The sequence below is a fragment of the Peromyscus maniculatus genome, chromosome 23 (genome assembly GCF_049852395.1).
Source record: "Peromyscus maniculatus bairdii isolate BWxNUB_F1_BW_parent chromosome 23, HU_Pman_BW_mat_3.1, whole genome shotgun sequence".
In the NCBI taxonomy this organism is placed as follows: Eukaryota; Metazoa; Chordata; class Mammalia; order Rodentia; family Cricetidae; genus Peromyscus; species Peromyscus maniculatus.
In genome coordinates, this window is record NC_134874.1 from 8540391 (window position 1) to 8553692 (window position 13302).

The 13302-nt window shown below is 47.4% G+C and overlaps 1 protein-coding gene across 2 annotated transcripts in view; it reads left to right on the forward strand.

Annotated features, from left to right (window-relative positions):
• Window positions 1–13302, forward strand: part of Taok3 (TAO kinase 3) — a 179133-nt gene that overhangs the window by 2904 nt on the left and 162927 nt on the right. For both annotated transcript variants that reach the window (XM_015997445.3, XM_006970814.4), the window contains exon 2: window positions 8579–8672. The gene's annotated coding sequence lies outside the window, so the exon portion shown is untranslated. The remainder of the gene's footprint in view (window positions 1–8578; window positions 8673–13302) is intronic.

The following is a 13302-nucleotide window of genomic DNA, read 5'->3' on the forward strand; positions in this document are numbered from 1 at the left end:
TCTGAAGACAGAACAAGAAATGTATTTCCTTGTAGGAAATGAAAGTCTCTGCCCCTCTCCTGAGTTATCACCCAGGCATCCATGGCAACCACTTTCTGATATGGTATTGATCCAGGGATGATGGAGACAGAGTAGGGTAGAATTCTTAGAGATAAAAGGGGCCCACCAGTTGCTTCCCTGGGGGAGGGGCGTGAGAGGGTAGGAATTCCTATGAGATCTTTGTTCATCTAAAAGGCTTGTTTCAGCCATGATGGCACACGCCTTTAATCCCAGCACTTGGGAGGCAGAGGCAAGTGGATCTCTGTGAGTTCAAGGCCAGACTGATCTACAAAGCAAGTTCACGGACAGCCAGGGCTACACAGAGAAACCCTGTCTCGAAAAACCAAAACAAACAAACAAAGCCTTGTTTCTTGTTTAAAGAAATAAAATGACAAGAAGAGAGTCAGGTGAGCACTGCCATGTTCTTTACCTGGTCTTAGCCAGCGCCCAGGAAACCTAATCGCCCATTTTACACTCTTGACTGCGGGAGTCCTGCACAGTGGATCCATTGTGCTCGCCGAGGCTGCCTGGCTATCTGGCGTGGCTTAACAGTCAAGCCAACCTGAACAAGCGTTTTCATTTCTTGCCAACATTCATAAGCGCATGGGTCTTCAGTAGAGCAGGGTGCGGGAGTGGAGCTCCTGGCGAGCTGATGCAGGGGGATCATGAAGCCTTACTCTGCACCCATGCTCCATCCATACACACTCTTTCCTTCATAATTTACTCCCAGTTTAAATTTCTTCTTTATCTCCTAAAAAGAACACAGATACACACACACACACACACACACACACACATACACAAACACACAGAGAGACAGACATGTGCACATAGAAAAACACATATATGCACATGCACAGAGACACACATGACACACACACACACACATACGGAAAGATCCAGTCTTAACACATTTGGAGACTTCCTGAGAAAACATTTTTCAATTTATCTTCCTTCAGGGAGAAAATTCCTATCACTCACAGGAGATAGTTTCTGAGTTGTTATTTTGGGGGTGTAGTTTGGCCCCGGTGATTTCTAGCCTCATCACCCATTGGATTGGCTGATTTGCTGTTTGTGAGGATGTGTTTAGTTCCCAACCAATGGAGCATTCTGTGCCTGAGTCCGTCACCAGTGGTCCCGCCATTTTACCTCCGGCCTCCATGAAGGAAGTGAAACCAAATGAGCTTCAATGCCTCATTTTAATAGTGGAAGGCATGAGTGACACATTCATTGGAAGAGTTCAACGCCAGCTTCTTCCACTATTTTGAGGGGAAACTTCATTTCCAGATTAAGCTGGGGTGCTATGGTGTATACTCACTTTCATTTTTACTTATACTCATTTATCTACTGTGTGTGGGCATAGACCATAGACTCCTATGTCTGTGTGGAGGTCAGAGGACAACTTGCAATAATCGCTCCTCTCCTTCCATCATGTGGGTCCCCAGGGATCAAACTCAGGTCACCAGGGTTGGTGGCAATGCCTTTACCCACTGAGCCATCCCACCAGCCCCGTGTTTGTTTATTTATTTTATAAGCAAGGACTTTATTTTAAATGTGTGGGTGTTTTGTGATGTCTGGGCACTGCGTGTGTGCCTGGTGCCTTCAAAGGCCGGAAGAGGACATCACATCCTCTGGAACTAGTTACAGATGGTTGTGAGGCCACCATGTGGATGCTGGGAACTGAACCCGGGTCCTCTGCAGGAACAACCAGTGCTCCTAACCGATCAGCCAGCTCTCCAGCCCTGCCAGCCCCATATTTATGTCCATCTACTTCACTTTCTGTCCGTCTGTCACTGGCATGTGTCCATGGCAAACAAGGGTAACGGCAATTCAAATACATCTTGCTTCCCCACTACAAGAGAGCCCACTAATTAAGTCGGAAAGCTTTCTTAAATAAACGAATAACTTAATTGGTCTTGGCAGTAAACACACTAACCAGAATCATAGTTCATGGCCAATTTTCTCTTCTGTTGAGAACATAAGCCTTTTTTTAAAAATTTTTTTTTCATTTTTTTTTAATGTTTAGAGTATCTTTTATTTATCCTCTGACCACTTCACCCACATGTACAATATATCTTGATCAGATCCACTCCAGGACGCTCTTCTCTGTCTCTCCAGACACCTTCCAACATGTCCCCCTCCCACCTCACGTCCACCACCCCACCCCCACACTGGCACACCTGTAACCCAGAGTCCAGTTACTCCTGCCCGCTGGCGCGCTGGCTTAGCACTGGCTGGTCTTTTTGACTTCCTTCCATCATGTGGGTCCCCAGGTAACCACAACGGCAGTGAGTTCCTGAGTGTAGTGGGTATGCCATGCCCAGAAGACATCACCTCACAGCCCCCTCCCCACTCCTGCAGCTCCCCTCTTCTTCAGCGTCCCCCTGAGCCTTCTGAGGCCCCGGGAGGCTCCATCGACACAGATGTCCCATTTAGGGCCCAGCACTCAGCTATCACCGCTCAGCGCTCCGCCCGGTTCTGAGTCTGTCTCTTCAATCACGGCCGCCCACCGTCAGGAAGACGGCCCCAGGGCTGAGAGCAGCACTCGTCATGGGGATAAAGGAAGACTGTGTTTTGGGAATGTGCAAATATACGTATTTTATTGTATTTATTTAGATGATGGGGCTCGAACTCGGGGCCTCAAATATGCTAGGCTACAGCCCCTCCACAGATACTGTCCCAAAGCAACAGTGACGTGGTTTTTAAGTGGCCTGGGCCACGATTTGAGAGCAGAGAGGATGGTAGAGGTGTTTTGTGAGACTTTCTGCTTTTATTGGCCCTGCAAAATGCCTTTTCTGTTTCTGTTTTGTTTCGTGTTGTGACGAGGCCTTCTTCCTCTCTAGCCAGGCTGACCTCGAACTCTCCAGTAGCCTCTCTCTCAGCTTTCCAAGTTCTAAGATCACAGGCTTGAGCCACCACGCCTGGGCTTGCAAAATTCTTTCAGCCGTTGTGTGTCGGGTCCCCGTTTCCATATGCTTCTCACTGACTGGCCTGTGAGCTAAGGAAACAGGTGGTCCTTACTCATCTTCGCACACCCCGGGCCATGAAGTAGGAAGTATGCTCAGCAGTGTGCATAAGAATGGGGAAATGAATTGTGACTGGCAAATTAATAGGTCATGTCTATGTCTTCTGACTAGTCCTCACTGGGTGCTTTTAGCTCATCAAAAGGATGTGAACAGGGGGGCCCATCAAGAGGACTCAGTCCCTTAAAACACTTGCCTCTAAGCCCGATGACCAGAGTTCAATCTCTGTAACCCACATGGGGGGAAGGGGAGAAATGACTCCACCAAGTTGTCCTGTATCTCCACATGTGCGTGTCATGCATGCCCATAAAACACAAGCAGGTACACACATGTACCATAATAATAAAAAAATAATCAAATTTAGAGCGAAGTTGGGGATAGATATGATCAAGATACATTGTTGACATGCATGGAATTGTCAATGAATACATTAAGGATACTCTGTAGGCTGGAGAGATGGCTCTGCAGTTAAGAATGGGCCCTGTTCTTAAAGAGGATCTGAATTCAGTTCCCAGGAGCCATAGCGTGTGGCTCACAACCTCCTGGAGCTCCAGCTCCAGGGCATTCAATAACCCTCAGGTACCTGCATTCATACATGCACACACCCAGAGGTGCACACACTTGAAAATAATAATTTTTTTTTTTTTTTTGGTTTTTCGAGACAGGGTTTCTCTGTGTAGCTTTGTGCCTTTCCTGGAGCTCACTTGGTAGCCCAGGCTGGCCTCGAACTCACAGAGATCCGCCTGGCTCTGCCTCCCGAGTGCTGGGATTAAAGGCGTGCACCACCACCGCCCGGCAATAATAATAATGTTTTTAAAAAGTGTTCTGTTAAAAATAACCTTTTAATGAAGGCTGGGAAGAGAGACAGGATTCCCTTGAAGAACAAGAACAAATATTAGCCTTTCCTTGTTTGACACTGGCGAAAAGGGTGGTGTGGGCTCAGAAAGACTAAAAACGCCACCGTTTTCGGGTCCGTTAGTGTGCCACCGAGCACAGTGGCGAGCATAGACGACCCCATCAGCAGTGGACGTCGCTTCTCCCAACCCCTTGAAACCGTTTTCTCTGGGCGCCTTTGCTGTCCTCTCACGGATCATTGCTCCACTGAATGACACCCAGAAAGAACAAGGAGTAACTTTACATACAGGGAAACTGAGGCTCCGGGAGCCAGTGACTTCCCAAGATCACCAAGACAGTAGCAAGCATGACCCAGGTGAGCTAGGTGTGGTTTCTTTGTCCTTCGGTGCTGGGGGCAGAGGCAGGAGCTAGCTCTGCCCCCGGGGCTGGCTTGTCATTTGGAAGCCACCCCGCCTCCATCCTCACCTTCTATCCTCCACGGTCCCATAAGCACCTTAGTAGGATGCTAGGACACTGTGACAATTGTCCAGTGTCTCCTTTAAATTTTTTTTTTAATTTTATAGTGTTATGTGGGTGTCATTCTGTCTGCTTGTATGTATGTCGGTCTCTTTCTGCTGAACCAGCTCTCCAGCCCCCAGCCTCATCTTTCTGTCCTTCCAGGGTACACAGACACTTTCTGACTTCCTCAAGGGAGGACACCAATTTTCTTCATCTAGTCAAAGACCCCAACCAATCTCTGCGCCTATTAAACTCGGGGCAGATTTAGCAACATATTCTTGGGTATGAGTACCCCATTTCTCTTACACATTTACTTTCTGTGTATGGGGTATTGCTGGGGGTCACCTGTGGAGGTCAGAGGACAACTGGTGGGAGCCAGTTTGCTCCTGCCACCTTCCCCCTCAGCCATGTCACCTGCCTGTTAGCCATACACTTCCTGCCTGGTCATCCACGGTCCCATCTTTGCCCTGCCCTCTCAACACCTGTGTCCCTCATCTTCAGGATTCTTTGGGGGTTTCTGGAATGTTTTTCATGGACCCAGGGCCATCGATGGTGAGACCTCTAACTACCCTGCGCTTCTCTCTCGAGTTCTCTAAGTATATGCTTTCCTTGTTCTAGAATATTCTTTCTGATAGTCCATTCTGGGTTTACACTTCCCTTCTCTGTTGCAGATGTTCATCTTTTTGGTTTTAAAAAAGAACAATCTCTTATATTTCTAACCTTGCAACAGATACCTTAATTATTGAATTGTACTGAACTGTAACATTTTAGATACAAACTAGTATTTAAGTATAGTTATGGAGATAATTATAGAATACAATTGTCGCTGCAGGCAAAGATGATAGGGACAAGTTCCTGAGGGAAGATTACCTCCGAGCATGACAGTTGGAATGTCTGACATCAGAAGGCATCCGGAACCCAGGACTTGGAAAGATCCATGGTCATTTTTAACATTTCACTTTTACTCTCTTAATTTTTCGAGACAGAGTTTCTCTGTGTGGCCCTAGCTGTCCTGGAACTTGTTTTGTAGACCAGGCTGGCCTCGACCTCAGAGATCCACCTGACTCTGCCTCCTGAGTTCACTTTGACTGTTGATGTTGGGCTCTATTACTTTGTTTCCTTGGATGGTGTTCTTATTAGTTGGGTCCTTTGGAATTTTGTACTTTCTCTGAGGTTTAAAAACAGAAGATGGTGGTGATGTAAGTCACCTCCACACACTGTTCTTTCGAAGCAGAGGACCTTCCTTTCTAGAACGATCAATTAGTAGCTGAGCACAAATCAACTTGGGTGGTCTCCACCTTTCAGACTGAATTCTTCTCTCCAACACTTGCTAATTCTGGCAAGTGTTTTGTTTTTTTTAATTAATTAATTTATTTTTCTATTATCAGCTTGATACAGTATAAATTCTTATCCTAATAGTGAAATGTTTCATTGAGGCTTGCCCAGTGATTGAGTAAAACCAAAACTTGTTATAATCCACAGTCATCCTAGGGTCCCTCCTGTGATATAGCCTCCCTGGATCTGTGGGTTACAGTCTGTTCTTTGTTTTATATCTAGAATCCACTTATGAGTGAGTACATACCATGTTTGTTCTTCTGGGTTTGGGTTACCTCACTCAGGATGATTTTTTCTAGTTCTATCCATTTGTCTGCAAATTTCATGCTGTCATTGTTTTTCTCTGCTGAGTAGTACTCCATTGTGTAGATGTACCACATTTTCTTAATCCATTCTTCAGTTGACGGGCATCTAGGTTGTTTTCAGGTTCTGGCTATTACGAATAGTGTTGCCATGAACATAGTTGAGCATGTATCTTTGTGGTATGATTGAGCATTCCTTGGGTATATGCCCAAGAGTGGTATGGCTAGGTCTTGAGGTAGATCCATTCCCAATTTTCTGAGAAACCGCCATACTGATTTCCACAGTGGTTGTACAAGTTTGCATTCCCACCAACAGTGGAGGAGTGTTCCCCTTGCTCCGCATCCTCTCCAACATAGACTGTCATTAGTGGTTTTTTTGTTGTTTTTTTGTTGTTTTTTTTTGTTTTGTTTTGTTTTTTGGTTTTTCGAGACAGGGTTTCTCTTGTTTAGCTTTGCGCCTTTCCTGGAACTCACTTGGTAGCCCAGGCTGGCCTTGAACTCACAGAAATCTGCCTGCCTCTGTCTCCCGAGTGCTGGGATTAAAGGGGTGCGCTGCCGACACCACCACCACCACCCAGCTAGTGTTTTTGATCATACTGGCAAGTGTTTTTGTTTCACTTCTGTTCACCTTCAATCTCCCCACTAGCATTTGGGGTCCACAAAGGAGGGGTTCTTGTCGCTTTGACTTAATGCTTTCACCCCAGCTACTTGCTTAGTGAGTGTTTGTTGAATGTCTAGTAGAAGTCTGCCTTGAGCAAGTTCTCCAATTGGTTGGCTACAGGAGTTTCGTTCTTTTGAACATAAGGAAGTAAAAATCCTGAGGAAGAAAAGATAGTTTGGAAGCATTTTCATGTCCACTTTACTCTCTGGATATTGTCATTTGGGCCGGCCTCTCATTCACTCTTATTTTTGACCGTACAAGCCAGGAAGGATGCATCTCAGGCTGGAGAAAAACCTATGAACACTGTTCGCTGTAAGGAAACCTCTCTGGTGCCTGTGACACCTTATTAGGCGCAGAACACTTAAACCCACAGTAATACTGAGTCCCGGCGCAGGAACATTAACTCCTTGGAGACTTTTCACCTGGTTTCCATTGGTTGTGATATTGACGATGGAAACTGGTCAGCTCAAACTCCTGATGTTATTTTGGGGGTGTTATCAGCTTTCTGCATGTATGAGTAATTCGTTTAAGGCTGAATTAAAATAACTGAGCACTGACGACATCTTGCCTGCCGGCACCCACAGCCACCACCTCCAACGTGCACTTGGAATACCAAGGACACACAAACCCTCACCTCCACGTACCGGGGTCTGGAAAAGATTTCTGTCTTTTTCCATCGTCTCCCTGTGTGAACCAGGCTGGCCTTGAACTTGCCATCCTCCCACCTTAGCACCCCCCCCCATGCAGGGGGGTTACTAGTGTGAGCCACCAAGCCTGAAAAACCTTTTCAGGCTTCCAGTGGAGGCCTGATCACGAGGCTTTTTAGAGTAAACGTGAACTGCTGTCAGCTTTACCAATTGCCAGCTGAGTGTCTTCAGTCTCCGTCATATGAAACTTTTCTTCCCCTTTTAAATACAAAATCTACCAGATCCCAGGCCATGTTCTGGTCACCACAATGTTCTAGTGCCAGGAACCATGAGAAAGTGACAGGGGTAGATACTGAGTTGGACCTCGGGTTTATATAGGCTGGATTATTTTTTAAAGTTTTTTTTTTTTTTTTTTAATTTCTGTGTGTGTGTCATGCACGTATGGGGGTGTGTGCCCAGGGAAGCCAGAAGTGGCTTTGGATCCCTTGGAACTAGAACTGCAGGCAGCTATGAGCCTTTCGATGTGGCTGCTGGGATCCAAACTCCAGACCTCTGGTAGAGCTGCAAGTCCTCCTAACCGTGGAGCCCTCTTCCTTCCCAGCCTCTCCCTCCACCGCTCATTTCTGACACAGCCTCTCACTAAGTTGCCCAGGCTGTCCTTGAACTCACCCTGAAGCCCACACAGGCTTTGAAGACCCTCTGTAGCCTGAGCAAGACTTGAACCTGGGAATCATCCTGTTTCATCCTCCCTACTCCCTAGGACAGGCTCAGTCATGGCGAGTTTTCGAGAAATCACGAAAACCTGTTGAAGTAAACTGTCCGCAGGCCTTTCAGATTAGGCGATCGCCAGTCCATAATGAGCCTTGCTGCATGGTTCTCAGTTTGAACTTAGGGTTGGTAGTGTCCTAGATCCTAGATGTTCCTGGTGTTGGTAAAGCCAACCTTAAATCTTCAGGGAATTGATAGTTGAGAGAGACAGAACGAGAGAGAGAGAGAGAGAGAGAGAGAGAGAGAGAGAGAGAGAGAGAGAGAGAGAGAAAGAGAGCAAATGAACGGCAGACTGGCACCACCCAGAGGCACACGCACCTGCAAGGGCCAATGGGCGTCGGAACAGGAAATGCGGCATGCAGGCTGCTGGGCCTGATAGCACCGTGGGGCAGCCTGCTCATGCTTCTTTATCTGTAGTTCCTCATAAGGATTTTCTGGGGTTTCTTGCAGACTTCTCGTCCCTAAACCTCGAAGAGACGGCACTGTAGATTCGAAGAGTAAAATGTGAAGGCATCTTGACCGCTCCTCATTCTCAAGGAACCCGGTGAGTGCCTTCTGGGATGCTTTCACGGCCTCCTAACAGGGTGTGTCCCGTGAAAAGCTCACGGAGCACCCAGGCAGAGGGACGAGGAGCGCGTTCACGTAGCCCGATGCTGTGGACGTCTTGATGGAGGACAGTGCCCTGGCCTGGCGTTTGCAGGCATTGACCAAATGTCATGGATTTTTACATGGTGTTTATTTAGCTCACGCCTGCTGTTCTCTTTGGTGGGAACTGGGGGTACAGGGGTGGGGAGGTGCGGACGAGAGACTTGTTTTAGAACATTCCTTCCCCAAATGTCAAAATACAAAGCCCTGTAAAGTGCTCTTGAGGCTCCGGGTCTGACCAGGAAGTACTGCTTAAGTCTCACTTGAGTGTCTGTGAAGAGCTTCCTTTCTCAGGATCTGAAGGCGCTTGACAGCCTAGGGTGTCCTTGTCACTGAAGTTGATCTCAGGTTTATCTTGCCGGGGAGCCAACCTTTCAAAGAAATTCACCTCGCAGGCTTATCGACTGCTGAGGGATGCGGGCTTTTCCATGGAAAGCCTCTGTCGTGTCGCCTTGGGGCCTGCGTTTCGGGCAGCCCATTGCGAGTAAGCGTGCTTGGTTTTTAGTTTTACACTGAATGTCCCATTATACAGCCCCTTATGTTGACACAGTGCTCACACACGGGAGCCACTTGAACTTGGTGTTGAATTTCACATGAGCACTTAGGACCTTCGCACAAAGTCCAGCCGAGAAACCTAAGGCCGAGGCTCGGCCGACACACAGGCTATGTTCAGTTAGTGGTTTGACAGAGTTGGGCCTTTGTGTCCATTTTTCAAAACTTGGATTTTTTTTTTTTAAGTTTTCCTTCTTTCTTCTGGATCAGCAAGGCGAAGGCCAGGCTGCCAACAGAATGTCATAATCTTGGCAGAAAAGCCCGTGAAGAAAACTTTCAAAACATGCCAAAGGTTACCTTTTTAAAGGTGGACGCCGCCTACCCTAGTGGGTGCCCGCCACCCCCAGCATGAAAGTAACATCTCGAAAAAAAGTAAACTACTCAAAATGGCAGAGGGTCTGTCCCGGACCTTAAAAACATCACTTCCTATTTTTCTTACTTCAAAGAAAGAGAAAATAGAGCAGAAAGCAGAGGAGTTTCTCACATGTAATTCCAAACATAGAGACACAAAGATCAAAGAGTTTGGCCACAGTTACTCGGTTTTGCAATTTTTTGAAATCATTTTAGTGACTAGGCTTAGTTACTTAGTAGAGTGGAGAGGAAAATGCCTTAGCGTTGAGGTCATTAATTTCTGGGCAGCTCTAGTCCATAAAATAAAGTCAGATGACGCAAGCAAGGAGGTAACTTTTGATTGGCAGCCCGCTACTTCGTATGTTAGTTGGTCTAAAACATCCTCTGCCCGAACACTGCCCCGTGAGTCTCTTTTAACAACGGCTTTACTAGGCAATCCCCGCAAGGACTGAACGAGATGCGTGGGCTGCCGTTCAGCCCTGGACAAACTCTAGCATCCTCCATGTCCCGTGTGTACATTGATTCTTGTCGTTCTGTGTAGGAGGCATTGTTTGTTCAAGAATGTGTGTAGTGGGGTGTGCTGCTCATGGTGGGAAGATCTATTAAGGAAAAGAGGAAATTAAAAATTTCAGATAATCTTTGAAATAGGATGCCAAATCGTGTGTGGGGGGTTTATGTATGTGCGTGTGCGTGTGCGTGTGCGTGTGCGTGTGTGTGTGTGTGTGTGTGTGTGTGTGTGTGTGTGTGTATAAGTAATATAAATTGCAGCCTCTCAGAACTGCCAGGATGGGCTGAATGTAGATTCACAGTCCGGCTTCAGGTCAGAGCTGGGAGTGGGTGGGGAGAGGAAGTGGGCGTGGCCTCCCCCTGACAGATGATTTCAGATTTTCTGGAGTTAGGGAAGGTGGAAGTCAGTCACTTGCTGCTGCGTGCCATTCATCTGTGCCTGTTGATTTACCCAGGGCCAACCCTGTGCCGGTTCCATCCAGAGGACAGGGCTCTCTCTCCCGAGTAAGTTGACACGACACAGGCTGACCCTTCTCTCTAGTTTCCCGGGGTCATAGTTCTTATCTCTGGCCCGCGAAGATCACATGGACCCCTTTTGTACAAGGCCACATGTTAGCAGAAACAAAGCGGGGGAGGGGGCAGGCAGAGTTTCACAGTTCGAGTGCTGTGTTTCCTGTTTTAAATTATTGCAGAGTCAGTGTGTGAGAACCTCCCGACACACTGGGACCATCATACAAAACATTAAAGAAGAACCAAAAACTCCTGGGACGGGGCCTGAAGTTCTAGATTGTTCTGGTTCAGCCCTGGTGGCAACATAAAAAGGAAGCCTTCAGAGGAAACGTGACATCTGGGCCCAGATGCTTAGGAATTGCAGAGGCAAGTTATTTTTAAAAGTGTCTTAGGAGTGTGTATGTGTGTGTGTATGTTTGTATGTCTGTGTGTGTGTGAGTGTATGTATTTGTATGTGTGTGTGTGTACACACACATATACATTATATATATGTATATATAACTCATGCACACATACACATATAAATGTGTGTATATATACATACATACACACATATAGATAGATAGATAGTATTGAAAGTTCCTTTCAAAGTTAAGCTTCAGTTGCCCCAGATTGGCCTGTCCCTGCACAGTCTCAGGAAACACTTTAAAGCATTTTAATGCCATCTGCCAGCCCTCATCAGTCCTGCACAGGCTGATAGCTGATAGCATCTTTTTTTTTTTCTTGTGTACCATCTGACCTTGATGTGATGTGAGTGTCCTGCCAAAAGGGGACAGTAAGACTCCAACTCTAGCAGGGTCCCACCCACCCCCTGGGACAGTTCAGGGCGTCAGAGAACCTGTCATTTGTGTCCACAACACAGTTCTTAGAGGATGGCCCACCCTGACCCCTGCACTGTGGCTCATGGTCAGCCTCATTGTATTCCTTTGGTTTTCGTCACGTGCACTTAGGGGTGGCACAGGAATGTGTCTGCCACCTGCTCATTCCATCGCCTCACACACCCGCTAACCTCCTGGAAGACTCAGATGTCTCAAACTGGAAAGTGGGTGTTGGCCAGAGACCCTACTTCCCAAGATCAGTGTGGGAATAAGTAAGAGAATGTCTGCGAAGCCAAAAGTTGACCGTACATCAAGGCAAGAGCCCATGACTGATGTCTGGTGGCTACGTTTGTTCTTGCTGCTTTGGAGTAAGATAGGTCCCATTCACAGCCTAACCAGAAAATGACCGTGGGAAGAAAAATAGTGCACAAGCTATGTGAGGTCACAGAGTGTCAGGAGAAGACCAGTGCTGTGGACATGCAGATGGGACCTGCTGGTGTCCTTCATCTTCTCACCCTGTTCCGTGCTACCCAGGCCAAGAGGGTGGGAGGAAGTCGGGGAGGAAGCAGAGTTGGCTGTAGATGCAGTAATTATTAGTCAAGATGATTATTCGGTCTGATGGAGACTCATCTTTAGCACCATTTCCTCTTTGCCGTCTCCCCCTTGAGAATTTCCTCCCCATCCGATAGAACCCAGAAAAACTCAGGAAAGCAGCGTGGCCAACGAAGTATGGGTGTATTTTCAAATTACTTGTGTGTGCATGTGTGCGAGGGCACACTGGCTGTTCATGCATGTGTCGGGGCCTCTGTCTCTGGTCAGTAGTAGGGTTACGGACACATCACCACATCCAGCTTCCGCATGGTGCTGGGGATCCGACTCTTTAGTCCACGCGCTGTTTTCTCTGGCGTGGCCACATCAGGTTGAGACTGTATTTCAGCACCTTGGGTCAACGGAAGAACTCTCGGGTGTTTCTTTAGGCAGAAGCAGAAGATAAAGAAGGTTTTGTTGTTGTTTTTACTGTCTATCTCTGGTAAGGAACCAGTAAACTTTGATGAGTTGAAGACGTGATGATGTTCATGGGATGGGCGAAGCAGATGTGAAATTTGGAAACACTGGCAATAAATGAATAAACCAAGAAACTATCCCCTTGTTGAGGACTATGTAGCCTCTGTGGACATAGTCCTGACACTGGAAAGTCTTGGTCTCCGTCTGTAGCATGACCCCCTGCCTCCTGCTTCTGGATTCCTCTATGTGTGTTCCTTGTATCTGGAAGCTCCCAATCAGACATCCTCAACAGTGTGGTAAAATACACTGTTCCCTGTGTCCCCTTCTGATTCAGACCCTGGTGGCCTCATTCACAGGCCACCAAAGTTGCCTCTCTTCTTCCTGGTCTCACACCCACCCACTCCAGCTCATTCTGAACAACATTTTCACTCCTTTATGTCTTTGTGGTTAGTGGAGACAGTGTCACTGTGTGCAGGCTCGGCTGGCCTCGAACACTCCATCTTCCTGCCTCGGTCTCTTCAGTGCTAAGATTGCAGGCATCATCAGCATACCCCGCTGCATAGCCTTCCTCACACGCCACTTCCAGCACAGAGCCCCTGAGGTTCCCACTTTCCACTGCAGTGTCCCCACACCCTTTCTAGTCTGTCCCCACAGTGTTTATCCAGCCTCCCTTCCTCAGCTCTGGGGCAGGCGGTCCGTTCTGCTCTCCTGCAGTCAGATGTCCCAGGCTCACCCTGGTCCTGCCTTTGGTACTCATGGTTATTTCCTCAAAGAGTTTATCCACCC